This window comes from Phyllobates terribilis, unplaced genomic scaffold (assembly GCF_046119375.1).
Source record: "Phyllobates terribilis strain yellow unplaced genomic scaffold, ASM4611937v1 Scaffold_1__5_contigs__length_1240528914, whole genome shotgun sequence".
In the NCBI taxonomy this organism is placed as follows: Eukaryota; Metazoa; Chordata; class Amphibia; order Anura; family Dendrobatidae; genus Phyllobates; species Phyllobates terribilis.
In genome coordinates this window covers 1,130,664,326-1,130,691,452 of record NW_027362761.1, presented here as the reverse complement: position 1 = coordinate 1,130,691,452, position 27,127 = coordinate 1,130,664,326, and the positions used below count along the sequence as shown (strand labels likewise).

General features: G+C 45.9%; 1 protein-coding gene across 3 annotated transcripts in view; it reads right to left on the bottom strand.

Annotated features, from left to right (window-relative positions):
* LDB2 (LIM domain binding 2) overlaps window positions 1–27,127 on the bottom strand; it is a 548,527-nt gene that overhangs the window by 196,511 nt on the left and 324,889 nt on the right. The window lies entirely within an intron of this gene.

Here is a 27,127-nt window from a genome sequence, read left to right as displayed (position 1 = left end):
AGTGCAGTGGATAGAAATATAATGTATGGCAATGCGCTGGAAAAAAAAAGAGTTTATTCGAAAACAACAACAATACTACTTTTTATTTAGTTAATTTATTCATTCAATGATTGTGACACCCAATATACAGTTTAAAGTATCACATGCATCTGCTGCAATTTAATGTACAGGGTGGGCTATTTATATGGATACACCTAAATTAAATGGGAATGGTTGGTGATATCAACTTCCTGTTTGTGGCACATTAGTATATGGGAGGGGGAAAACTTTTCCAGAAGGGTGGTGACCATGGTGGTCATTTTGAAGTTGGCCATTTTGGATCCAACTTTATTTTTTTCAATGGGAAGAGGGTCATGTGACACATCAAACATATTGAGAATTTCATAAGAAAAACAATGGTGTGCTTGGTTTTACTGTAACTTTATTCTTTCATGAGTTTTTTACAAGTTTATGACCACTTATAAAATGTGTTCAAAGTGCTGTCCATTGTGTTGGATTGTCAATGCAACCCTCTTCTCCCACTCTTGACACACTGATAACAACACCGCAGAAGAAATGCTAGCACAGGCTTCCAGTATCCGTTGTTTCAGATGCTGCACATCTCGTATCTTCACAGCATAGACAATTGCCTTCAGATGACCCCAAAGATAAAAGTCTAAGGGGGTCAGATCTGGAGACCTTGTTGGCCATTCAACTGGCCCACGACGACCAATCCACTTTCCAGGAAACTGTTCATGTAGGAATGCTCGGACCTGACATCCATAATGTGGTGGTGCACCATCTTGTTGGAAAAACTCAGGGAACGTGCCATCTTCAGTGCGTAAAGAGGGCAGCACATCATCATGTAGCAATTTCAGATATCCAGTGGCATTGAGGTTTCCATTGATGAAGAATGGCCCCACTATCTTTGTACCCCATATACCACACCATACCATCAAGATACAAGGTGTGCAGCATCTGAAACAACATATATTCTCTCACCCGAGAGATTCGTGCCGATTGTGCTAATCACACACTGATGAAACGCTGATCAGAGTTTGATCAGAGTGTGATTCTATAGTGATCTGATTTTCTCGGATGAGGAGAAGATGGGGAAAAAAAATGTCTCTATCTTCTCCATTCTGTCAGTCCATGAAAATCAGACTGCACTCAGATGTCATCCCAGTGCAATTCGATGATTTCCACACACTCATTGACTTGCAATGTGATCCGCCTTTATGGCTGAAAAAAAAAAATCAGACATGTGCACGACCCCATAGAATAACATTGGTCCAAGTGCGATTCGATATTTTGTCGGATTGCTTTCGGTCCGAAAATACGGCCAAGAGCCCTTAGTAGTACTATTTAGTGTTGAGCCACCCCTGTAGTGTTCGAGTTCGGTTCGTCGAACACCCGTGTGTTCGCCGAACTGTTCGTCGAACTGTTCGTCGAACACCTTCGAACACCGTTAAAACCAATGGCAGGCAAACAAAAACACCTAGAAACACATAGAAAACACCTTCAAAGGTGTCCAAAAGCTGACAAACTGCTCAGAAGACACAACTAACACATGGAAAAGTGACAAGTACATATAGTCATGCGAAAAGAAAAGAGGCGGAGGAGTAAAAGGAGGGGGAGACACAGATATAGGCATGTCATGCCCTTCTAAAATCCAAAAAGTGAGAAGCCGACACGTTCAGTCCGCTCCTGCCCGTGCCACCTCCGCGTCGCCGGGTTTGTGCCAGAGCCGCGGTGAACCCTGACGGCCAGCCCCCCTCTCCCAATACTGGTGCCTGTCCGCTGGTGGGTCGAGCAAGCCCACCTGTGGTGGAGGCAGCTCTAAGCTTTTTAATTTAAATTGTCTCTCTAATTTGAATGAATACACTTTAAATCCATTTACAAGGATCTATTGGAGGGCAAGTCTCATGCCAGCAGCCGCGTAATTCCAGCTCCAGTAGCGTCCACTAAAGCTGCTGCAGTTAAAAAGCTTTTATAAGGATCGAGCTCGGCTGTCCACCGCAAGGCATCCTACTGCCAGTCCCAGCCCCTATGCCTTGGGGTGCCTCCTGATGCTCTTCACTGAGTATCCCGTGGTCCCGAAGCATTTCCTTTGAAAAAATTAAGTGTCCAAACTACAGGTGGTGTAGCTTGCTTAACAGCCGGGATAATCCGCTGACTAGCAGACACTGCTACTAGGCACAAAGTATTTCCTGGGCTAGATGCAGTTAAAAATTTGTAATTAGATACTCTCGTTGGATGCTGAGAAAGCATTCCATAGAGTCTCCTGGCACGCCATATATGATTCTCTTAAAAAGCTTGGGGTAGGGGTCTAGGGGACCCTTTTATAGCCAAAATCACGGCCCTGTATCGCAATACGTCACCTAGGCTGAAGATAAATGGAACTGTAGCACCCTGAGGGCTCGGTTACTACAGAGGTATTGCACCTCACCCAGAGGTGTGATATCTCACTCTCAGGTAAGGATGTAGTGTGGATCAGGACCCGACACCTGCATGCATTACACCACATTGCCGTGGGGCAGGGCGACCAATATGCCCCTGAGATGGGCACGACAGTCCCTGTCCCTGGCTGGAGTGGGGGGAGGGAACACTGAGGAAGGGGAACCCTGTAGTGCAGGAGCAGGGAGGAAGCAGTTCCTGGGTGCATTGAGAAGGGAGTATAAAAGGTGGGCACCATCTTAGTTCAGTGCAGAGAAGTCTGAGCAGAAGTGGCAGGGAGCAGGGGCTCTGCATGAGCTCTGCTCCGGAGGCGGGCCTAGTAACAGAGGCCCAGGCCTGGAAGAGGGAGAAGGAAGGAAGAGGAGCGGAGAAGGCTCCAGGAACGAGGAACGAAGGGATCCCAGGGGTGCGGACGGGCGAGTCGCCACCGCACGCCCGAATCCACCTGCGTGGAGGGGTCAGGCCAAAGGGGGAGACCGGTCCCCGAAACTAGTGGAGGCAGGAAACGACCCTCAGCTAAAAACAGGAGGCTGTGACATTTTATGTGGCGCAGCCCCTCGCTACACCCGCTAGGAAGGCACCACATAGGGTCAGGGAAACTGGCGCCAAGTTTACCAAGAGGAGGCCCGAGGCAGCCGGACAGAAGGGTTGGTAAGAAAGGCCAGACAAAGGACACACAAAGGGGGTCCTGTGAAGCGCTCCAAAGTTATCTGGGAGTTGTCTGAGCCCCTCACCTGGTGAGCACAGTACGACGTGGGCAGCCGTTACCTGCAGACGTGGTCTGGATAATAAGAACTGTGAGTAAAGGCCCTGGACTGCATCACTGACTCCGTGTCGTTACTGCTGCTGCCCTGCACCATCACCCCCATCCTCCGCATACACTGCCCTGAGGCTATACTCCTCCCGTGGGGAGTTATGCTACGCTCTGCTGCACCCACAACACCAGCCTCAGCGGTCTGCCCTGGAGCGGCGGTTCACTCTGACCGCAATCCACGGGTGGCGTAGTCGGACATTTAAACATCAAAACCACATAAATAGTTCCGCCAATGGTTTGACCGCCCTGAGCCACGGAACCGGGTCGCCGCCACGGAGACTACAACCACCAGCATCCACCAAAAAGGGTCCGGCTCCGGGTGTCCCAAGGCCCAGGGGGCGCGTCAGAACATTTTCATCACCTTTCACAATCACCAATGGGACAAGGCAGGGATGTTCTCTGTCCCCTCTCTTATACATCCTAGTGACGGAGCACCTGCTCTCATCAATTCGCCATAACCCCAATATTAGGTGGATTGAGGTAGGAGGCACCGAGTACAAGTGCTCTCTATTTGCTGATGATGTCCTAGTATATATCACTCAATCACATATATCCATCCATGCTGTTATGGCTGAAATAGATCACTTTGTTACATGGTCAAATTTTAAAATCAATGCAGCGAAGTCTGAGGCCCTCGATGTCTCCCTCCCCAAATCCATATAGGATTCCATCCAGTCCAACTTTCCCTTTGCCTGGCCCTCACAGGGTATCAAATACTTAGGAATTCCTATTCATAGAGACCTCTCCCATCTATGTTATCTTAATTTTGGGCCCTTTATTGAACAACTCCATACAGACCACGGTTGGCAAGTTAGAACTGTAAGATTCACTACGTGAACCACTGGTGTTTTGTGGAAAAGCACATGTACACTGTGTTCCAAATTATTATGCAAAAAGTGTTTAGGAGTGATAAGGGAAGAATTTGTTTGTTTGTCAGTTAAACTCATTGATGGTGATGTGTGTCAGGGCTCTTTATATCACTGTAAGCAATTGCAGACACCTGTGCTAATTAGTTTGGCAGGTGTGTCCAATGAAAGGCAAGACTACTTAAGAAGGCTGTCTCACATTATTAAGCAGCCTACATTTTCTGCCAAAATGGGAAAGAAAAAGGATGTGTCGGCTGCTGAGAAGCAACAAATTGTGGAGTGTTTAGGTCAAGGCATGACTACAATCAACATTGTGCGATGATCAGGATGAAGTGTCTTGGCAATCAAGAAGTATGTAGCTGATTCACAGTACACACGTGTGCGTGCTGATAAGGGCAAATTGAGGACTCTTTCCTACAGGCAATTACGTCAGGTTGAAAGAGCAGCGGCAAAAAAGCCTTGTCATAGCAGCAGACAAGTTTTTGAAGCTGCTGGTGCCTCCAACGTCCCCCGAACAACAAGATGCAGGGTCTTTCAGAGGTTTGCAGCTGTGCATACGCCATCCTGTCGACCTCCTCTATCCACTTCACACAAGCAGAAACGGCTCCAGTGGGCCAAACATTACATGAAGACTGATTTCAAAACTGTTTTGTTCACGGATGAGTGCCGTGCAGCGCTCGATGGTCCAGATGGATGGAGTGGAGGATGGCTGGTTGATGGACACCCCACGCAAACACGGCTACAGCGCCAACAAGGAGGAGGTGGAGTAATGTTTTGGGCTGGAATTATGGGGAGAGAGATTGTCGGCCCCTTTAGGATCCCTGAAGGCGCTAAAGATGAACTCCATAATGTATGTGGATTTTCTCAAACAGCACTTCCTGCCATGGTTCAAGAAGAAGAACCGTGTATTTCACAGCAAGATCATTTTTTTGCATGATAATGCACCATCTCATGCTGCACATAAAACATCTGCATCTCTGGCTGATATGGGCATAAAAGGGGACAAACTTATTGTGTGACCCCCATGCTCCCCTGACCTCTACCCCATTCAGAACCTTTGGAGCATCATTAAAAGGAGTGTCTATGATGGCGGGAGGCAGTTCACATCTAAGCAACAGCTCTGGGAGGGTATTCTGTCCTCATGCAAAACAATTGAAGCAGAAACCATCCAAAACCTGACAAATTCAATGGACGAGAGAGTTCAGAAGCTCCTTTCGAACAAGGGGTCCTATGTGAAAATGTAACATCACCTAGAATAAAGTTTTGAGTTGAAAACTGTTTGATTTCAGTTTCTAACAACCTGCTAATGCTTATAATTTCAAAAATGACCATTTTTTTGGTCTTTATTAAAATGAAAAGGTTGATCGAAAAGTTTGGGGGATCTAAGAGTGTGGCAACCCAGTAGTCATGATTACTTCGAATTCTGACAATATGAGGGTCATGCTGCAGGTAGTGCAGCAAGAAGGCACTTATGTGTCTTGCGCATCTCGGAGCCCCAAAATTATTTTCCGGGCTAGATGCAGCTAAAAATTATTATTAATTTTAAATCTGGTGAAGCTTTAGTATAGATGGCCTAATAGGATCAGTGCTGCACACTGCTACAAAGCCCAAATTATTTTCCAGTCAAGATACAGATAAACATGATTAGTAATTTTAAATCTGGTGAAGCTTATTATAGATGGCCTAATAGAATCAGTGCTGCACACTGCTACAAAGCCCAAATTATTTTCCAGCCAAGATACAGATAAACATGATTAGTAATTTGAAAGCTTAAAACGGTTGGTAGGGTGATTTTAACCAATCATCAAGCTTTTACTCTCCCCAGGATGACACAGGGGTAGAAAAGTCGTTTCGGATCCATGATTTGTTCATCTTTATGAACGTGAGTCTGTCTACATTATCAGTGGAGAGCCGCGTGCGCTTATCTGTCAGCACACCACCAGCAGTGCTGAACACACGTTCAGACAGAACGCTGGCTGCGGGGCATGACAAGATCTCCAAGGCGTAAGTGGCTAGCTCCGGCCATTTATCCAGATTGGAAGCCCAAAAAGAGCAAGGGTCCAGTGACACAGTCATGGCTTCAATGTTTACTTGGAGATACTCCTGTACCATCGTCTCTAGGCGTTGACTATGTGTCAGACTTCTTGTCTCCTGTGGCCTTGCAAAGGATGGGCTAAAAAAGTGGTGAAATGATTCCGCAAAATTGATGTTACCAGCAGATACTGTGGTTCTGTTACGGTTTGAGTGCTGAACACTTGACGGTCCCACGGTTGGCAAGTTGGAACTGTGAGATTCACTACGTGCACCACTGGTATTTTGTGGAAAAGCACATGTAAGATTCTGCAACAGTCTCTGCTGATACTCCTGCATGCGTGCATCCCTTTCTATGGCAGGAATAATTTCTGCAAATTTACTTTTGTACCGGGGATCTAACAGTGTGGCAACCCAGTAGTCAGGATTATTTCTAATTCTCACAATTCGAGGGTCATGTTGCAGGTAGTGCAGCAAGAAGGCACTCATGTGTGTTGCGCATCCAGGAGCACCAAGTCCCTGTTGTGTTGGTGGCGAGGTAACAATCATGCTTCCTTCCTCTGTCCTCTCCCCCCAACCTCGCACAACAGAAATGTGATCAAGGTCTCCCTCATCTGATGAGTCTTCCATCAGTTCGTCCTCCACTTCTTCCTGGGCTCCTGCACCTTCCTCACTAGTTTGGCTGCTACCATGCGCCCTGGTAAAACCATCTCCCCCACCCTCACATGCCTGCCGCCTTGGTGCTGCCGACCGTCTGGACCTTGCAGATGTTAGCCCTTCCGCATACAACTCCTCCTCCTCTACTTCCTCCACCTCCTCTTGTGCCACCACCTGACTCCGAATTCTGTTTAACATGTGCTCCAGCATGTAAATCACCGGAATAGTCATGCTGATAATGGCATCGTCAGCACTAAACATCTTCGTCGCCATTTCAAAACTGTGCAGAAGGGTGCATAGGTCCCTGATCTGAGACCACTCCTCCAGCGTGATTTGCCCCACCTCTGGATCTCGTTGGCCCAGGCTATACGTCAGAACGTATTGCACCAGGGCTTATCGGTGCTGCCACAGTCGCTGCAACATGTGCAGAGTTGAATTCCACCGGGTAGGCACATCGCATTTTAACCAGTGAAGTGGCAGGCCCAACGACTTCTGTAGAGATGTAAGTCGCTGAGCTGCGAGATGCGAACGGCGGAAGTGAGCACACAGCGACCGTGCCCTCTGCAGAAAGCCATCTAGTCTGGGATAGTGGGCTAAAAATTGCTGGACAACCAGGTTCAACACGTGAGCCATACAAGGCACGTGTGTGACATTGCCCCGGCGAAGGGCCGCACCCAGGTTTGCAGCATTGTCGCACACGGCCTTCCCTGGTTTCAGGTCCAGTGGAGACAACCATTCATGAAATTGGTTCTCCAGAGCTGACCACAACTCCTCAGCTGTGTGACTCACATTTCCCAGACATTTCAATGTAAAAACCGCCTGATGACGTTGAGCCCTACTGCCAGCATAGTAAGGAGGTGTGCAGGATCCCTTCTGCGCAGTTAGAAAGCTTGTGGCATGACCAGACAGGCTTTGGGTGCAGGTGGAAGACCGAGAGGAGGTTGAGGAGGCAGAAGCAGTGGAGGAACTTTGACATAAAGAGGATTGACGCACAACTCGTGGGGACGGCAAGACTTGGACAGCAGCCCCTTGTCCTGCTGTCACCATAGTTACCCAGTGCCCAGTCAGCGACATGTAACGCCCCTGTCCATGCCTACTCGTCCAAGTGTCTGTGGTGAAATGCACCCTGTCACACACAGAGTTTCTCAAAGAAGCGGTGATGTTGTGTGCGACATGCTGGTGGAGCGCAGGCACACCTTTCTTTGAGAAGTAGTGCCGACTGGGCATCTGGTACTGGGGCACTGCGACGGACATAAGGTCTCGAAAATCCTCTGTGTCCACCAGGCGGAAAGGCAGCATTTCTGTAGCCAAGAGCTTGCAGATGGTGAAATTCAACCTCTTAGCTTTCTCATGGCTAGGAGGAAATGGTCTTTTACTTGTCCACATCTGAGGGACCGAGGGCTGGCTATTGTGCTTAGATGGGGTTGATAAGGGTGTCCCCGGCAAACTGCCGGTCTGTGAGGAAGATGCAGGCGGACATGTTAGGTTGCCTTGATCCAAAGGTGGTGCTATCGATGTCGGACAGCGCTCAACACCAGCTGCTGTTACCACCTCCAAAGAAAATGATGACCTGCCAATCACGCTGGCTGTTGCGGGTAAAGAGGTGGCAGGTCTGCGCCCCAAAACAGGTGTGACTGCTGTCCCCCCAGTCACAGAGGATGAAGAGGCCGCGGATGCACAAGATATGGCAGACGGCGGTTGGCCCGGCCGGCTAGGCCGCATTGTAGCACACTGAGCTTCCCACTGCAACTTATGCTTCATGTCCATGTGCCGGTTCATGCATGAAGTACTCAAACTATGTATTTTTTGGCCTCTACTTAGCTTTTGCTGACAAATGTTACAGATAACACGAGTTGGGTCATCTTTATCGATCTGAAAAAATGCCCAGGCTATGCAAGGCTTAGCACCCATGCGACCTGAAGAGCCACCACGACTTGTGGTGAGAGGCAGAGTTGTGTTTGAGGATGCAGTTGTTGACGTGCTTCCAGTACTACGTCTCTGTCCAGGAAGGCGCAACCTGACCTCGTCGTCACTAGCATCTTCCTCCACCTCCTCTGCTGACCTCATCTCTTGGCTGACTGTGGGTTGACAGTAAGTGGGATCTCCGACCTCATCATCATCACCCTGTGCGTTATCACACCCGTCGTCCTCAGAGCCAACCTGTTCCTGCCCTGACAAAAAACTAAAGTTGTCGCTCCAATCAGGTATTTGAGTCTTATCATCGTCTTCCTCATTGTCTCCACCAACAGGAGTTACAGTTTGGGAATGAGGGTCTACATTATGGTCAGAACCTTCTGCGTCTGGTCCTGGATCCGACTCATAAAGATTCTGGGCATCAGTGCAGATCATTTCCTCGTCTGGATTCACAGAAGCGCTGGAGTCGACCTCTGATTCCCAGGCTATAGTATGAGTAAACAGCTCTGCAGACTCAACCATCTGTTCTACCTCATACTCAGACGGGCAGCTGGAGATTTGGGAGCTGTGAGGAAGCAAGTGCGATTGGGGTGACACCTTTGAGGACTGGAGTATTTGTGATGTTGAAGTTGATGTGGAGGAGAGCCCACTTAAAGGAGCACTTGATATCCGTTGAAGCACCTGCTGTTTTTGTGCCTCATCTGGAATTTGTAGCGATTGGCGTGGCCGTAAGAAAGGGATCTTATCACATTGTCCGCTAAAAGAAGTAGACATTTTAGTTTGGCTGGAAGATGGTCTTTCTTCTGCAGATGTTACTGTTGCTTTAACACCTACCCCACGGACACAACCTTTTTTCCCCTTCCCAACACGCCTATTCCCCTTTCCACCAGCAGCAGGCCTTTTTCCACTCATTTTGGTGGTTAACTAATTCACAACTCTGGAGTTGTTTGCACAAAAAAACAATGGATGGGAACCGAGCAGAGCTGAGTGGCCAAACTGTGGTATTAGGCCAAAACTATTGGCTGGGTTAGATGCAGAAAAAAATTATATTCAATTTGCAACCTGATGGAGGTCAGTATAGATGGACTAATAGAACAAGTCCCACACACAGCTAGAAGCCCAAATATTTTTTCAGAGGTAGATGCAGAAAAATGTTTTATTCAGTTTGCAAGCTGATGGAGGTCTGTATAGATGGATTAATAGAACAAGTCCCACACACAGCTACAAGCCCAATATTTTTTCAGAGGTAGATGCAGAAAAAAAATATATTCAGTTTGCAACCTGATGGAGGTCAGTATAGATGGACTAATAGAGAAAGTCCCACACACTGCTAGAAGGCCAAATATTTTTTCAGAGCTAGATGCAGACAAAAAATTATTTTGAATTTGCAACCTGATGGAGGTCAGTATAGGTGGACTAATAGAACAAGTCCCACACACTGCTAGAAGGCCAAATATTTTTTCAGAGCTAGATGCAGAAAAAAATTATATTCAGTTTGCAACCTGTTGGAGGTCTGTATAGATGGATTAATAGAACAAGTCCCACACACAGCTAGAAGCCCAAATATTTTTTCAGAGGTAGATGCAGATAAAAATTATTTTTAATTTGCAACCTGATGGAGGTCAGTATAGATGGACTAATAGAGAAAGTCCCACACACTGCTAGAAGGCCAAATATTTTTTCAGAGCTAGATGCAGATAAAAATTATTTTTAATTTGCAACCTGATGGAGGTCAGTATAGATGGACTAATAGAACAAGTCCCACACACAGCTAGAAGCCCAAATATTTTTTCAGAGGTACTGTAGATGCAGATAAAAATTATTTTTAATTTGCAACCTGATGGAGGTCAGTATAGATGGACTAATACAACAAGTCCCACACACAGCTAGAAGCCCAATATTTTTTCAGAGGTAGATGCAGAAAAAAATATATTCAGTTTGCAACCTGATGGAAGTCAGTATAGATGGAGTAATAGAACAAGTCCCACACACAGCTAGAAGCCCAAATATTTTTTCAGAGGTAGATGCAGATAAAAATTATTTTTAATTTGCAACCTGATGGAGGTCAGTATAGATGGACTAATAGAGAAAGTCCCACATACTGCTAGAAGGCCAAATATTTTTTCAGAGCTAGATGCAGATAAAAATTATATTCAATTTGCAACCTGATGGAGGTCAGTATAGATGGACTAATAGAGAAAGTCCCACACACTGCTAGAAGGCCAAATATTTTTTCAGAGCTAGATGCAGATAAAAATTATATTCAATTTGCAACCTGATGGAGGTCAGTATAGATGGACTAATAGAGAAAGTCCCACACACTGCTAGAAGGCCACATATTTTTTCAGAGGTAGATGCAGAAAAATATATATTCAGTTTGCAACCTGATGGAGGTCTGTATAGATGGATTAATAGAACAAGTCCCACACACAGCTAGAAGCCCAATATTTTTTCAGAGGTAGATGCAGAAAAAAATATATTCAGTTTGCAACCTGATGGAGGTCAGTATAGATGGACTAATACAACAAGTCCCACACACAGCTAGAAGCCCAATATTTTTTCAGAGCTAGATGCAGAAAAAAATTATATTCAATTTGCAACCTGATGGAGGTCAGTATAGATGGACTAATAGAATGATGCTATGCCCAAAAGATTTTACTTCACTAGTTGCAGTAAAAAAATTGGTATTCTATACACAGGTGGTATATCTTGCAACACAGATAGGCTACTCCACTGACTAACACACTCTGCAATAGGCCAAAAAGGATTAGCTTTGCTAGATTCAGCCAAATGCTGTGAAAAAAACTTGCACAGCACTGGCACAGACCTGCCTGGCAAAAACTGATAGGAACTGATGTAACCTAGTCCTGAAAAGGACTCCAATTACAATTAGTCTTTACTCCCACAATCTATCTATTTAAGAGCACAGACCTGCCTGATAAAAGTCGTAGGAAATGCTGTAACCTAGTCCTTAAAAGGACTGCAATCACAACTATTCCCTACTCCCAAGCTATCTGTAGATTTGTGCGAAAATTGGCTTGAAATTAACAAGGTATAGCGCACACAGCAACAGCGGTGCCGTCTAACACGCAGCTGCAGCAGTGAGAAAATGGTGGCGACGGGGAAAATGGCTTGGTCTTATAGGGCAAGGACATGTGACATACACTGCCAATGACACATGCCCTTGCTTGTGTGAAAAAAAGCACTTCGCTCCGTGTGTGCGCTGCTGATAGGCTGACAGATTGCACCTCCCCACTGTAAATGCGGGAAAGAGAAAAAAAAATGGAGATCTTCATTGTTCCTGCAGAGATCCATCCCCTGCCCCTCCCCCCACCCCGCTGTACACTCAAACTGCGTATTAACATTAATTTTCATCATTACTGAGAAAAAATCCAGTTATGATTTTGGTGCACGAACAGTTATCGAACATAACCTCGAACAGCCGAATTTTTCTCAAATTGTTCGTGTTCGCCGAACGGCTCGAACACCGCCCAAAACAGCTCGAATTTGAGATTGGCGAACAGTTCGAGTAGAACAACGCTCATCTCTAGTACTATTATGAGTATTACTGGTGCTTATTCACATGCTGTTGTTTTGCTGTGCTGTTTGAACGCAGCAAACACAACTATAGATAGATACCTGGTATTAATTTGCTATCTGTTGTACTGCCTTATAACTTTTTATATTCTGTGAATACAAGGATGGACAGAAAACATCGTAAGGCACGACAACACTGAAAAAAAGGTAGAGTAAAGCGTGAATGAAAATTGCATGCTTCTTCATTTGCATATATATTTGCATTAACTCATCGGGCTATTAATTTCTTTTTTATGTGTTCTAATGTTTTACAGCACCAGTGAACTGGAGAACGGGAACTACAGCGTGAGAATTGTATTTATTTTGCAGCCATAAAATTCACCACCGATTTAGACACCTGCACGGTGATTAGACTGCAGCCGTTCAAGACGAAATAATCCCACTGTCCAGCAGTCGCTTCAAGACAAACCATTAATGTATTTAAGAATCGCAAAATTTGTTGTCTTCAGAAATATTTATTGTGAGTTACATTTACTGTCTGGCCAAAAAAGAATCATTTACTAATGGTAATAAATAAAAAATAAAAAATAATTACACATACAGATGTAGCATAGCGGAACTTGTCATTACGGAGAGAAAAATCCCGCATCCAAATCTTCCATAAAAAACATGACTTTATTCTATATATTAAAAAGTTACAGCTTCCGTCACTGACAAAATGACAAACTAACGTGTTTCAGACAAAGTCCTTAGTCATTGCACCTACTGTTGAGCGGAAGTGTGCAGTGCTCAAGTTTGCCGAGGGTGCTCAAGTGTTAGAACCCTCCTGTTTGTTTTTTCCATGTTGTGTTTTGCGGTCACATGACCATCTGCCTTTATATTCCAGCTCCGCCCTTTTGGCTGTGCTGGACTTCAGCGTTTGACTGTTTCTCTAGCCAGGTGCTTCTGTGCCTTTCTCTGTCAGTTCGCTAGGTCCTTCTGGGACCTCTAGTACCTTTTTGTCAGTTTGTCTTTTTGTGTTCTGCAACAACTTCGATGTTTAGGAGGTGTCCCATTTTTGTCCCAGTCCTTAGTTCTTTTAGGGACCCCTCCCTTTATGCTATAGGTCTTCGTTCAGACTAGCCGAGGACTAAGGCGGGTCTATTTGCTAGGAATAGGCAGCCCGCTACATCGTAGGGATTCAGCTTAGTCTTACTGTACGGACAGCTTTCCCCTATCTTTCCTTAGTTCTTGCTGCAGATCATAACAGTAAGTCCAGCCCAAAAAACTAAAAGGAAAGAAATTCGGAGATCAGTATGGTTTCCGTCCAGGATTTGGCTCAACGCCTGCAGGTATTGTCTCTGGAGGTGGCCGAGCTTCAGCAACATGTGAGTAGCTGTTCTGGAGCGCATTTTGTTGAACCCAAGGTAGGACTGCCTGATGTTTTTTATGGTAAACAGCAAGATTTTTTTTCCTTTAAAAATGCTTGTTTGTTATATTTTCGTTTGAGACCAAGGTCCTCTGGGAATGAATCACAGCGCATTGGTTTTATTATGTCACTTTTGCGCAAAAAAACACAGGGGTGGGCCTTTTCTCTCAAACCTAGTGATCTGTGCTTAAGGTTTGTTGAAGATTTTTTTTCTGCTATGGGGCTATTATATGATGATCCTGATCGAATCTCATCTGCTGATGCAGAACTCAGGTGTTTGAATCAGGGGTCAGGTGATGTTGAAAATTATTGCACACACTTCAGAAGATGGGCCTCAGAAGTTAAATGGAATGATCCTGCGCTGAAATGTTTATTTCTTGCTGGTTTGAGTGAAAGGGTTAAGGATCTGCTAATTGCATTCCCTGCACCTGAGACTTTGCAGGATGCCATGCAATTAGCTGTTCATGTGGACAGGAGACTGAGGTCCAGGGTGAATGAGGTAAAGACTCCTGTAATGTAAGTTCCTAGTCCCCAGAAAATCTGCTCTGACAGCGGAGAACCGATGGAGGTTGGGGTGAAGTCGCTCCCCTCTCAGGAAAGAGACCAGAGGTTCGCCGAGGGATTGTGTCTTTATTGTGGTAAAGCTGACCATTTGATTAAGTATTGTGTGCTTCGTTTAAGTAAAGAAAAAAAAAGGTCAGTTACTCCCGTATAGCTTGTTTATGCTCTGCAGGAGTATTTCTTTCTGGGAGTACCACTTTGCAGGGAGACTTGATTGAATTTCAGGTATTTGTGGATTGTGGTTCAACACTTAATGTGATTGATAAAGGGTTTTTGGAAAACCTTAAATTGAAATCCAAACCTTTGTCATCACCTATTTCTGTGATTGCAATTGATAACACTCCCTTGAAATGTATTACTCACAAGGTGGCTGCATTTCCCCTCATTATCAATGAAGTTCACTAAGAAATTTTGGACTTGGTTGTTTTAGATAATTTACCCTCTCCGGTTGTTCTAGGATTGCCTTGGTTAAAACTGCACAATCCTTTACTGCACTGGTCTACTAATGTGATTAAGTCTTGGAGTCCGAAGTGCTATGATAAATGTTGTAATGGTCGCATTGTGGCTGTGGAAAAAGGGGAATTACCGGTACCTATTCAAGATTTTTGGAGGGTTTTTTCGGAGGAGGAGTCGCAAGTTTTACCTCCTCATAGGGATTATGATTGCGCCATTGAGTTTGTTCCGGGAGCTACTCTTCCCAAGAGTCGCTTGTTTAATCTGACTATCCCTGAAAGAAAGGCCTTGGAGGCGTACATACAGACTAGCCTGACTGCTGGTCACATTAGACCTTCTAAGTCGCCTGTGGCAGTTGGATTTTTCTTTGTCAAAAAAAAGGACGGGGGTTTACGTTCATGTCTAGATTTTCGTGAAATTAATAAGATTACCGTACGTAGTAAGAAGTGTCATTTGGTTCCATTCATTAAGTTGCCCTGCGCCAAGACACTCGCTAAGTTGTTTGTTAAGGAGATTGTCAAGCTCCATGGCGTTCCCACGGATATTGTTCCTGATAGAGGACCTCAGTTTGTGGCTCGCTTTTGGCGTGCTTTTTGTGACAGGTTGGGAGTCCATTTGTCATTTTCGTCTGGTTATCATCCTGAGTCTAATGGACAGACTGAAAGAAAGAACCAGGATGTTGAACAGCTTTTGCGTTGTTTTGTGGCGGACAATCAAGAGGTGTGGTCTGAGTTTCTGCCTCTCGCAGAATTTGCTCTTAACAATCATACATCCTCCTCTGCTGGGTGTTCTCCTTTTTTTTGTTGTACTGGGAGACATCCGTCTTTTGGTTCGTTCTCCAAATTGGGGTCGGCGGTGCCGGAGGAGGAGAATTTTTCCGGTGATTTGGAGAGAGTTTGGACTAATGTACATTGCAACCTTCAAGAGGCTAACAAGAAGTCCAAGAAGTATTTTGACAGGAAACGTAAGGAGGTTTTGTTTACTGTGGGTGACATGGTTTGGTTATCCTCGAAGAACCTGCGGTTGAGGATTCCCTCTAAAAAACTGGGTCCTAAGTTTGTGGGTCCATTTAAAGTGATTCAGGTTGTTAACCCGTCTGCTGTTAGGTTGGATGTCCCTACTTCCTGGAAGATTAATCCTGTGTTTCATGTTTCCTTGTTGAAAAAGGCTGACGGCATAAAAAAAACCCTCAAAAAACAATTCCTGAATTGTTTGTTTTTGTTAATTTTACCTCCCAAAAAACGGAATAGAAAACGATCAAAAAATGTCACGTACCCAAAAATGGTACCAATAAAATGTCAACTCGTCCCGCAAAAAACAAGCCATCACATGACTCTGTCGGCCGAAATATGAAAAAATTATAGCTCTCAAAATATGGTGATGCAAAAACTAGATTTTGCAAAAAAAAGCGTCTTTCAGTGTGTGACAGCTGTCAGTCATAAAAACCCGATATAAATCTGGTATCTCTGTAATCGCACCGACCCGAAGAATAAAGTAATCTAATCAGTTATATCACACTAGGAACGGCATAAAAAATAAATTCTACAATAATTTGTTCTCCAATTGTCAAATAGCGCTCCGTCCCCCCCAGATCTCGCCGTATGGCTGAGCGGTACGATACAGCCACATATGGGGTATTGCCACTTTTAGAAGACGCCACTGTCACAGTTCCTCCTGTAGTGGAAGATGGCGAATATGAAATTTCTCGTATCTTGAATTATAGATGGCATAGAGGGAGATTACAGTATCTCGTCTCCAGGAAGGGTTTCGGACCCGAAGACAACTCCTGGGTAAGGACGAATGATGTCTCAGCTCCTAGGCTTGTTAAAGCTTTCCACAAGAGGTTTCCGGATAGGCCTGGGCCTGGAGGATCCGGAGGATCCTCATAAAAGAGGGGGTAGTGTTAGAATACTCCTGTTTGTTTTTTCCATCTTGTGTTTTGCGGTCACATGACCATCTGCCTTTATATTCCAGCTCCGCCCTTTTGGCTGTGCTGGACTTCAGTGTTTGACTGTTTCTCTAGCCAGGTGCTTCTGTGCCTTTCTCTGTCAGTTCGCTTGGTCCTTCTGGGACCTCTAGTACCTTTTTGTCAGTTTGTCTTTTTGTGTTCTGCAACTACTTCTTTGCTTAGGAGGTGTCCCATTTTTTGTCCCAGTCCTTAGTTCTTTTAGGGATCCCTCCCTTTATGCTATAGGTCTTCGTTCAGACTAGCCGAGGACTAAGGCGGGTCTGTTTGCTAGGAACAGGCAGCCCGCTACATCGTAGGGATTCAGCTTAGTCTTACTGTAGGGACAGCTTTCCCCTATCTTTCCTTAGTTCTTGTTGCAGATCATAACATCAAGTATGTACCGAGTATCGCAGGTGCTCCAGTGACATGTTCAAGTTCCCACGGCCGCATGTTTCGCGGCTGTTAGACAGTCACAAAACATGCAGGGATTGCCAGTGTTTGTCAGACCACATTGCTCAGTGGTGTGTTGCTCTGTTCTCTGTGGTCTGATTTTCTGATCTTTGTTGCTGGACCTTGAATTTGCCTTTTGACAACTCATTTGTATTGCCCCTTTTGCCTTTAACACACTCTGACCTCAGTTACCTGACCACGGACTTTGCTTCTGACTATCCGTTTGTTTTATCCCTTTGTCCTTGACATACCTGGCTTTTGATCTCGGACTCCTTTACTTCCCCGCCTCACAGCTTGCCCATGAGAAGTGACTTTGCTTTACAATATCTAGCTGAATCGTAGGGCCTTATTCATCATTTACGTTTTTTAAGTCACTTTTCTTTTTTTGCCTCGCAGTATTCGTTGATATTTTTTGGCCCAAATTATTCAAAATGGCACACATCGTTAATGAATTTTGCACAAAATAAAAAATGCTCTTTATTTTTGTATTTAAACTTCTTGCATTTAAAAAAAAAATAAAAAAAATCACATATTCCATTAAAAAAGTGGCACATAGAACACAAAAATTTCTGGTGTAAAAAAAAAAACACTCCAGGGGGACTTTTTAAAAAGTGGCAACTGATAAATCAATTATATATTCAAAGTATTTTTGGCTGTCAGACTAATGTAAATTGATCTGAGGAAATAGAAATTCTTATCTACCTTTTGAAAAATGCAAGAACTGACACATGCCAGGTTGTACAATTTTTTTTAATGATTAAGTGGCAAGAAAAAAAAAATAAAGTGACACCTTTTAATTGTCTTCTAACAAAATTATTTTTTTTGGCTACTATACCGCGTTCCAAATTATTACACAAATTGGATTTAGATTGCATAAAGATGTAATTTTTTGTTTTTCAAATAAAATCATGGTTGGTATTGTGTCTCAGGGCTCTTTGGATCACTGAAATCATTCTCAAACACCTGTGATATTTAGTTTGCCAGGTGAGCCCAATTAAAGGAAAACTACTTAACCGGTTCCCGACCGCCCACTGTAGATAAACGTTGGCGCTTGCTGGGCTCTGTGCAGCGCCGACGTTTAAAAACGGTGGGTGGTCTCGTAGCGCTCAGGACCCCCAGGGTCCTGCAAGCGCTGCGATTCCGGTGCAGAGCGTTAGCTCTAACAGGGAACATCATCGGGACCTGATTGGATCAGGTCCCAGTGATGTTAAGCCTTTGCTATGTTCTATATGCCGCGATCTATAGTGATCGCGGCATATAGAAGATAGAAGGAGGAGAGGGGGTTGTCTTACTTACCTCTCCGACGACCCCTGATAGCTTCCAGGACCTGGGGTTGCTATGGCAGCTGGAGGTCACATGACCGCCTCCAGATCTGCCATATATGGTGTCCTGCCTGGCTCAGCCTGCAGCTGAAGCCAGGCAGGAGACTAAGACTGTGAAACAGTCAGCGAAGATCTCATGTAATGTAATACATGTCTATTACATTGCATGAGATCCGCGATCAGAAAAATAAAAATTAATGTCCCATACAGGGACTAAGTAAAAATGTAAAAAAAAGTAAAAAAAAAGTTTTTAAACTGTAAAAAAAAAATCACAAAATAAATAAAAATAAATAAATAAAATATTAAACCAATAAATCCGTATATTTTTACAAAACCAAAAAAAGTACACATATTTGGTATCGCCGCGTCCGAAACAACCCAAGCTATAAAATTGTCACACTAATTAACTCCTTCTGTGCACACCGTAATAAAAATAAATAAAAAACAGAGCAAAAAAATATGCTTTTTCATCATATCGCCAAACAAAAAGTGGAAAAAAATGCGATCAAAAAACAAAATAGAAATAAAAATGTTACCGCTGAAAACGTCATCTTGTTCCGCAAAAAAAAAGCCGCCATACAGCTCCATCAGCCGAAAAATAAAAAAGTTATAGCGCTCAGAATAAAGCAATGCAAAAAAATATTTTTTTCTATAAAATGGTTTTATTGTGTAAAAGCGCCAAAACATAAAAAAAAATACAGTAAGTGTAGTATCGCTGTAAATGTACTGACCCGAAGAATAATGCTGCCTGATCACTTTTACCACACGCAGAACGGCATAAAAAAAACCCTCAAAAAACAATTCCTGAATTGTTTGTTTTTGTTAATTTTACCTCCCAAAAAACGGAATAGAAAGCGATCAAAAAATGTCCCGTACCCAAAAATGGTACCAATAAAATGTCAACTCGTCCCGCAAAAAACAAGCCATCACATGACTCTGTCGGCCGAAATATGGAAAAATTATAGCTCTCAAAATATGGTGATGCAAAAACTAGATTTTGCAAAAAAAAGCGTCTTTCAGTGTGTGACAGCTGTCAGTCATAAAAACCCGATATAAATCTGGTATCTCTGTAATCGCACCGACCCGAAGAATAAAGTAATCTAATCAGTTATATCACACTAGGAACGACGTAAAAAATAAATAAAACCAATTCTTCACCTGCTACTGATTTGTTTATGTCTCCCAAAGATCGTAGTAAGGCTCTGCCCACATTTATCCTGTGCTCTGCGCTGAGCACTTACACCAGAGTTTCCGTGTAAATCTCCGAAATACGTGATTCAGCCGGAACCCATGATGGAAGATTCCCTGTAATGAGGCAGATATAGGCCACTGTGGATGCCGTCTGGCATCCCACGGTGTCATTTGTTTTAGGCGTGCATAAAAGTGCGGTTGGCCACAGTTTTGTGCACTTCTGAAAAAAAGGACACCGCTAAACAGAGGCCAGACGGAGTCCAGAGTAACTCTGCTGCCTCATTACAGTGAATGGATCCCGCAGGGGTTTCATCTGAATTACATCACTTGGAAATTTAGATGGAAACCCCGATGTAAGTGCTCAGCCTAGAGCGCCGGATAAATGTTACGTAAAATGTTCCCAATAAAAGCTTCAACTCAGTCCTCAAAAAAAAGCTAGTCCCCACTCAGGTCCGTCATCTGTTAAAAATATAAGGGACTTCCAAGTTACTGGTAGCAGAAAGGCTCTGGAAAAGCGAAATGGCCCTTGCCCCCCAAAAGAAATTCAGAAAATTTTGTGCTCCCAAATCCAAATGCCAATTCTACAATAATTTGTTCTCCAATTGTCAAATAGCGCTCCGTCCCCCCCAGATCTCGCCGTATGGCTGAGCGGTACGATACAGCCACATGTGGGGTATTGCCACTTTTAGAAGAAATTGTGTGACACATTTCAGCATCATTTTTCCAATTGCCCTGTGTGAAAATGTAAAATCTGAGGGTAAAACATTTTTTTGTGGTAAAAATATAATTATGCTTTTTTCACTGCCCAATGGTATAAATGTAAAAATTAAAAAATACTCACTACTTCCCTAGATGAATTCCTTGAGAGGTGTAGTTTACAAAATGGGGTCACTTGTGGGGGTTTCTGCTGTTTCGGCATGTCAGCGACTCTTCAAATGTGACATGGTGTCTGCTGCCTATCCCAGCCAACATAGCGCTCCTTTCTCTTCCGAACCCTGCCGTACACCAAAGCAGTGGATTTCCCCCACATATGGGGTATCGGCGTACTCAGGAGAAATTGCACAACAAATTTCATGGTGCAATTTCTCCTGTTACCCTTATGATAATACAAAATTAGGGAATGAAAAACATTTTTTGTGGGAAAAATGTGAAAATTTTATTTTTACGGCTCAATATTATAAACTTCTGTGAAGCAGCTGGGGGTGCAAGGTTAATTATTCAAAAAATTTTACATTCAAAAAGTCAAATGGCGCTCCTTCCCTTCCAAACCCTGCCGTGCGCCCAAACAGTGGTTTGCCTCCACATATGGGGTATCGGCGTGTTCAGGAGAAATTGCACAACAAATTTCATGGTGCAATTTATCCTATTACTCTTATGATAATGCAAAATTAAGGGATGAAAAACGGTTTTGTGGGGAAAATGTGAAAATTGTATTTTTACAGCTCACTATTATAATTTTCTGTGAAGCACCTTGGGGTTCAAGGTGCTCACCACACATCTAGATAAGTTCCCTAAGGGGTCTAGTTTCCAAAATGGTGTCACTTGTGGGGGGTTTCCACTGTTTAGGCACATCAGGGGCTCCCCAAATGCAACATGGCGTCCGCTAATTATTCAAACAAATTTTACATTCAAAAAGTCTAATGGCGCTCCTTCCCTTCCGAACCCTGCAGTGCGCCCAAACAGTGGTTTTCCCTCACATATCGGGTATCAGCACGCTCAAGAGAAATTGCACAAAAAAATTTTGGGTCCATTTTTTCCTGTTACCCCTGTGAAAATAAAAAAAATTGGGACTAAAGTAACATTTTTGTGAAAAAAGTTAAATGTTAATTTTTTTCAGCAGCAGAAGGGAAGGAAGGGAGACACAGATTCTCTACTTCGTGATACGCGGAGCCCTATAGGATAGTCACCTCAGATTGGAAAAAGACGACCGGCCCCTCCAGTATATAGGCTCCTCCTACTCCCATGTTCATCAGTCTTTTTATCTGAGGTCTCAGAGGATAGTCGCTGCTTCGGCAGCTCCTCAGAAGAGTTGTTATTTTATATCCAGCGAGTCCTGGACCCCCCGTGGTCTAGAGGTTTCTGGGAGTCTCGGCGCTGCTGAGACCCCTGACCTTCCCCTGGCAGCTCTGTGTACCCCTTGAGGAGGTTCCCACTTATGCCTGCCGGCCCCGGGGGATACAGGGCGCTCCCTGGCGGAGGCGCACACCACACATCTGAGAGGGTCCCTGCGTGCTCCGCCATAGGGGGGAGCAAAGGGCCATGGCGCCACACATCCCTGAGGATCCCTGTGGCGTTCAGCCGGGTAAGTGCTCTTTGGTCTAAAGAGTATCTTTGACGGCTAGGGCAAGTGTACTGCCTGTGTGTTTCTTGTCTATTTCAGACGCTGCCTTGACTGGGGAGCAGAGACGGAGGCCAGTAATTTTTATTTTTATTTTTTATTTGCGCATGCTTTTTCGTTTTTGCTTCCTGCCTTCATTGAGGCAGGAAGCTCCCTGTATTGGCGCGCGTTTTCTTGCTTTTATTGACTTGCTTCCTGCCTTCATAGAGGTAGGAAGTTTTCTGCCCTCATTTTTTGTTTGAATAAGGTGGGGCGTGGCCTAGCGGGGGCGTGGCCTAGCGGGGGCGTGGCCTAGCGTCTCCTGGCTTCCTGCCGTCATTACTTAGGCAGGAAGCGCTTGGTTGAGCGTGCGCTGGCGGTCCCTGCTTCTCCCTCCGGCGTCCAGCGGCGCCTCCTGCTCTCTGCTCCCCGTCCGTCCACACACTTAGGAGGAGCGGTCGCCGCAGTACCGGTGAGTCCCCTCTGCCTCTGGCAGGGGTTCTTTGTCAGTGCTGTCTCTCCAGGCTACCTATTAGGAGTCCTCAGGAGCACTGCCGCTTTCTCTCCTAAAGCTATTTACTTCACTGACCTTTTAGGCTGTGTAGTATTATAGTTGCTGTGATGTTAACCCCTTCTGAAAAAGTGGAACTTTAGGGGAAACACATGGTGTTTAAGGGAGTTTCCCCCTATTGATTTTTTGCTCGGCATTTCTGGGGTAGCTCTTTTCTAAGGGTGAGCTTTAACCCTTCAGAGCCTGTCGCATATATAAAAAAAAATAATAATAAAAAAAAATAAAAATATAAAAAAAAAAAAAAAAGTGAGTTTTGAAAACAGGCTGTGCAGCTTTCACACTTTTTTGCCATCCTTGTTGTACATCCTGGCATCTGGTGTGGGTGGCATGTCGGATCAAGGGCCTGGGAGTGCGGATCGGTCTCCTGATCCGTTTCAGGTTCAGTCGCACGCCTCTGATACACTCAGGCCTTCTACTACATCAAGTTCAACGCTCAGTGATGTTAAGGTGGAGGCGCTCACTCGCTCCATTGATAGTCTCTCTAGTCTCCTGGGACAGTGGGTGTCAGCTAGATCACACCCAATGCCACGAGGTAAAAAGCGCCGCAAGACTATGGTGGCGTTGTCTCCCTCGCAGAGCGCATCAGAGGCTTCGGATTCACCAACAGATTCGGTTGATGAAATTTCTGAGTCCGAAGAGGAGGATCAACAGGATCGCTCTGTTTCTCTTTCTGGTCGCGTAGATGGGCTTATTAAGGACATGTGGGAAGTATTAGAGCTGTCTGAAGAGCCGACAAGACCGTCTAGGTCGGGCCGTCTGTATCTGAAGACGCGCCGTGTTCGTTCTACATTACCTGCGCATGAGGAACTTAACGAAGCAGTGGAGAAGGAGCGTCAGTGTCCGGATAAACGCTTCCGAGGAACGCGTTTTTTTGATGCCCTATATCCCTGTGCCAAGGAGATGGTTACTAATTGGGTTCCCTCTCCTGAGGTGGATATATCTCTGTCTCAGCTGACCAAGTCTTCCCTGCTTCCTGTTAAAGGGAGAGCCAATATTCAGGATCCTTTGGACAGAAAATCGGAGTCAGCGGCGAAATCCATCTATGAAGCCGCGGGTCATGGTTTCCAAGCAGCCTTGGGGGCCATGTGGGCCGGTGAGGCTTCTCTGCGGTGGTTGGATCAGCTGCGTGCGGTGTGGCAGGATGGGACTTCGCGTTCAGAAGTGGAAAAGCTTTTTCAGCGAATGGAAGAAGCTATGTGTTATGGCAGAGATGCAGTACTGGACACTGCTTCAATTCTGTCCAGGGCTCAGGCTTCGGCAGTCACGATTAGAAGAGCTCTGTGGCTTAAACAGTGGACCGGGGATGCAGTATCCAAACAGGGATTGCTTAGTCTGGCATATAAGGGCGGTCAGCTCTTTGGTTCAGATCTTTCGGAACTAATTGCCAAAGCTAAAGCTAAGGATGTTACTCTGCCTGGGAAAAAGGCAGTGGCATCCACAGCCGGCAGGACAGGGCCCAGCAGAGGTCTTCGGTCCTTTCGGGCCAGGGGACGATTCAGTCAGCCTTCTTGAAGATTGGGTCGTCCCTCATCCTCCGGCAGATCCGCCCAGAAATCTTGTACTCCTTGGAAGCAACGGTCCCGTCAGGACAGACGGGAGGTTGATAAAAAGTCCGCTAAGGCTGACTGACGCCAGGGATCCCCCCAAGGGCTCTCGGGTGGGAGGTCGTCTGCTACAATTCGGGTCGATCTGGGCATCCCACATAGCAGACGCCTGGGTGACGCGGGTTATGTCGGCAGGCTATTTCATAGAGTTTCACTCGCTGCCTCCAGACAGGTTTCGTCTGACGGGCATTCCGTCCGTGCCAAGACTGGCTGCCGCACTGTTTCAGGAGGTCGACTCTCTCCTATAGCAGGGTGTGGTGGTTCAGGTTTCTCCAGAAGACCAGGGAAAGGGTTTTTATTCCAACCTTTTTGTGGTCCCCAAAAAGGAGGACAAGTTTCGTCCGGTGCTGGATCTCAGGGATTTGAATATTTACGTCCGGACACGGAAGTTCCGCATGGAGTCTCTCCGATCGGTGATAGCGACCCTGTCGCAGTACGATTTCTTGGTGTCCATAGACATCTGCAACGCCTATTTGCATATCCCTATCGGCAGGGCTCACCAGCGTTTCTTGCGTTTCGCTATAGGTCAAACCCATTACCAGTTTGTGGCCCTGCCTTTCGGGTTGGCCTGAGCTCCCAGGGTTTTTACAAAAATTTTGGCTCCTCTCATGGCGCTTCTTCGAAGACAGGGGGTTACGATCCTCCCCTTCCTGGACGACCTGTTCATAGTGTCACCCACAGCGGAGGAGGCAATAGCTGCTCGCGATCTCTCCCTTCAGTACCTGATGGACTTCGGGTGGCTGAGCAATTGGAAGAAATCGTCATTGGAGCCAGCACAGTCCATTCTTTTCCTGGGGATGCAGTTCGATACTGTTCGGGCAGTTGTGTCCCTGACTCCTGTCAAACAGACGAACCTTCGTCTTCTGGTCCAGGCTATGAGGTCGGCGCTGTCAATGTCCCTTCGGGAATGCATGCGCCTTCTGGGTCAAATGGTGGCAACTATGGAAGCAGTACCATTTGCACAATTTCATTCCTGGGATCTCCAGAGCCTTATTCTGACCCATTGGGATCGATCGCTAACTTCTCTGGATCGCTCGGTCATTATCTCCCGCAGGGTGCAAGAATCTCTTGGATGGTGGTTACGTCCGGAGACTCTATCCGTGGGGAAATCCTTTCTTCCTCCGAGATGGTCGGTGGTGACAACCGATGCCAGCCGGACAGCCTGGGGGGGAGTTTGGAAAAACCTCTGGATTCAGGGAGTCTGGTCGCCAAAGGAGTCGTCTCTCCCGATCAACATTTTGGAGTTGAGAGCAATATTTCTCTGCCTCCAACATTGGGCGGTCTTATTGAGCGGTCTACCGGTCCGGATCCAGTCGGACAACACTACGGCTGTTGCATACATCAACCACCAAGGCGGGACGAGGAGTTCCAGTCTCATGTCGGAGGTCTCTCGGATCCTGGTCTGGGCCGAGTCCAAAGTTCCAGCAATCTCTGCAATTCACATTCCAGGGGTGTTGAATATCTCGGCGGACTTCCTCAGTCGCGAGCAAGTGGACCCTGGGGAATGGAGTCTCCATCCATAAGTGTTTTCTCTGCTGTGTTCCCGTTGGGGGACTCCTCAGGTGGACTTGATGGCATCCAAGCTGAACGCCAGGGTTCCGACGTTCATGTCCAGGTACAGGGACCCGGAGGCGGTGGCGGTGGATGCTCTAGTGGCCCCGTGGGGTCAGTTCAAGCTGATCTATGCGTTTCCGCCGATATCCTTACTACCTCTGGTGATCCGACGGATCAAACTCGAAAGGGTATCAATAATTCTGATAGCACCAGACTGGCCGCGGAGGACATGGTATTCGACGCTGGTGTCTCTTCAGGCGGCACCTCCGTTTCCGCTGCCCCTTCGCCCGGACTTGCTCACTCAGGGGCCCATTCGTCATCCGGACCTGAGGTCCCTTCGTTTGACGGCGTGGCTCTTGAGACCGAGATCTTTACCCGTCGCGGTTTTTCGCCCGAGGTCATTGCTACCTTGCGGGCGGCCCGGAGTCCAGCTACGTCCAGGATTTATCACAGAACTTGGGAGTCTTTCTATTCATGGTGTTCTGGATCCTCAAGAAACCCGAGGGTTTTTTCCATCCCCAACTTCTTGGCCTTTCTGCAATCAAGTCTGGCCAGGGGTTTGGCAGTTAGTACGGTGCGGGGACAGGTATCTGCTCTTTCCGCACTTTTTAGGAAGGCTATTGCCTCTCGCAGGGATGTGCGCTCTTTTTTTCGCGGAGTCGCACGTCAGTTTCCGCCACGGAGGGCAGTTGTGGCTCCATGGCGGCTTAATCTAGTCCTGGAAGCCCTTCAGCATAGGCCTTTTGAGCCTATGGATTCTGCTAAACTTTCACTACTTTCTTGGAAGGTGGCCTTCTTGGTGGCAGTCACCTCTTTGAGAAGGGTATCGGAATTGGCAGCACTTTCTTGCTCACCTCCTTTTCTGGAATTTTTTCCGGATCGCGTGGTGCTTCGTACTCGTGAAGATTTTTTGCCTAAGGTAGTGTCACAATTCCACATTAATCAGGACATTGTGTTGCCTTCTCTTTGTCCAGGACCTAAGAATCCAAGGGAGCGGGCCTTGCACTCGTTGGACTTAGTGCGGGCATTGAAGTTCTATCTTACGATCACCCAAGGTTTTCGGAAGTCGGACTCTCTTTTTATAATTCCAGCAGGTCGTCGGCGTGGTCAACGTGCTTCCAAAGACACGATAGCTCGGTGGATCCGTTCAGCTATCCTGGAAGCGTACCGGCTCAAGGGCGAGCCTTGTCCGGTTAAAGTTAAAGCTCATTCCACGAGAGCCATTGGCTCATCGTGGGCTTTTCGTCAGGGGGCCTCGGCAGCGCAGCTCTGCCGGGCGGCCACCTGGCGCTCCGTTCACACCTTTACTAAGTTTTATAAGGTGGACGTAAGTGCTTCAGCCGATGCGGCCCTGGGACTTAGTTTTCCGTTATTTTAGCGCGGTTTGCGCTCTTGCCTAAGTTTTGGGGTATGGAAGCTTCTGCCTCTATTTCCCACCCTTAAGTAGGTACTGCTTTAGGACGTCCCACGAAGTAGAGAATCTGTGTCTCCCT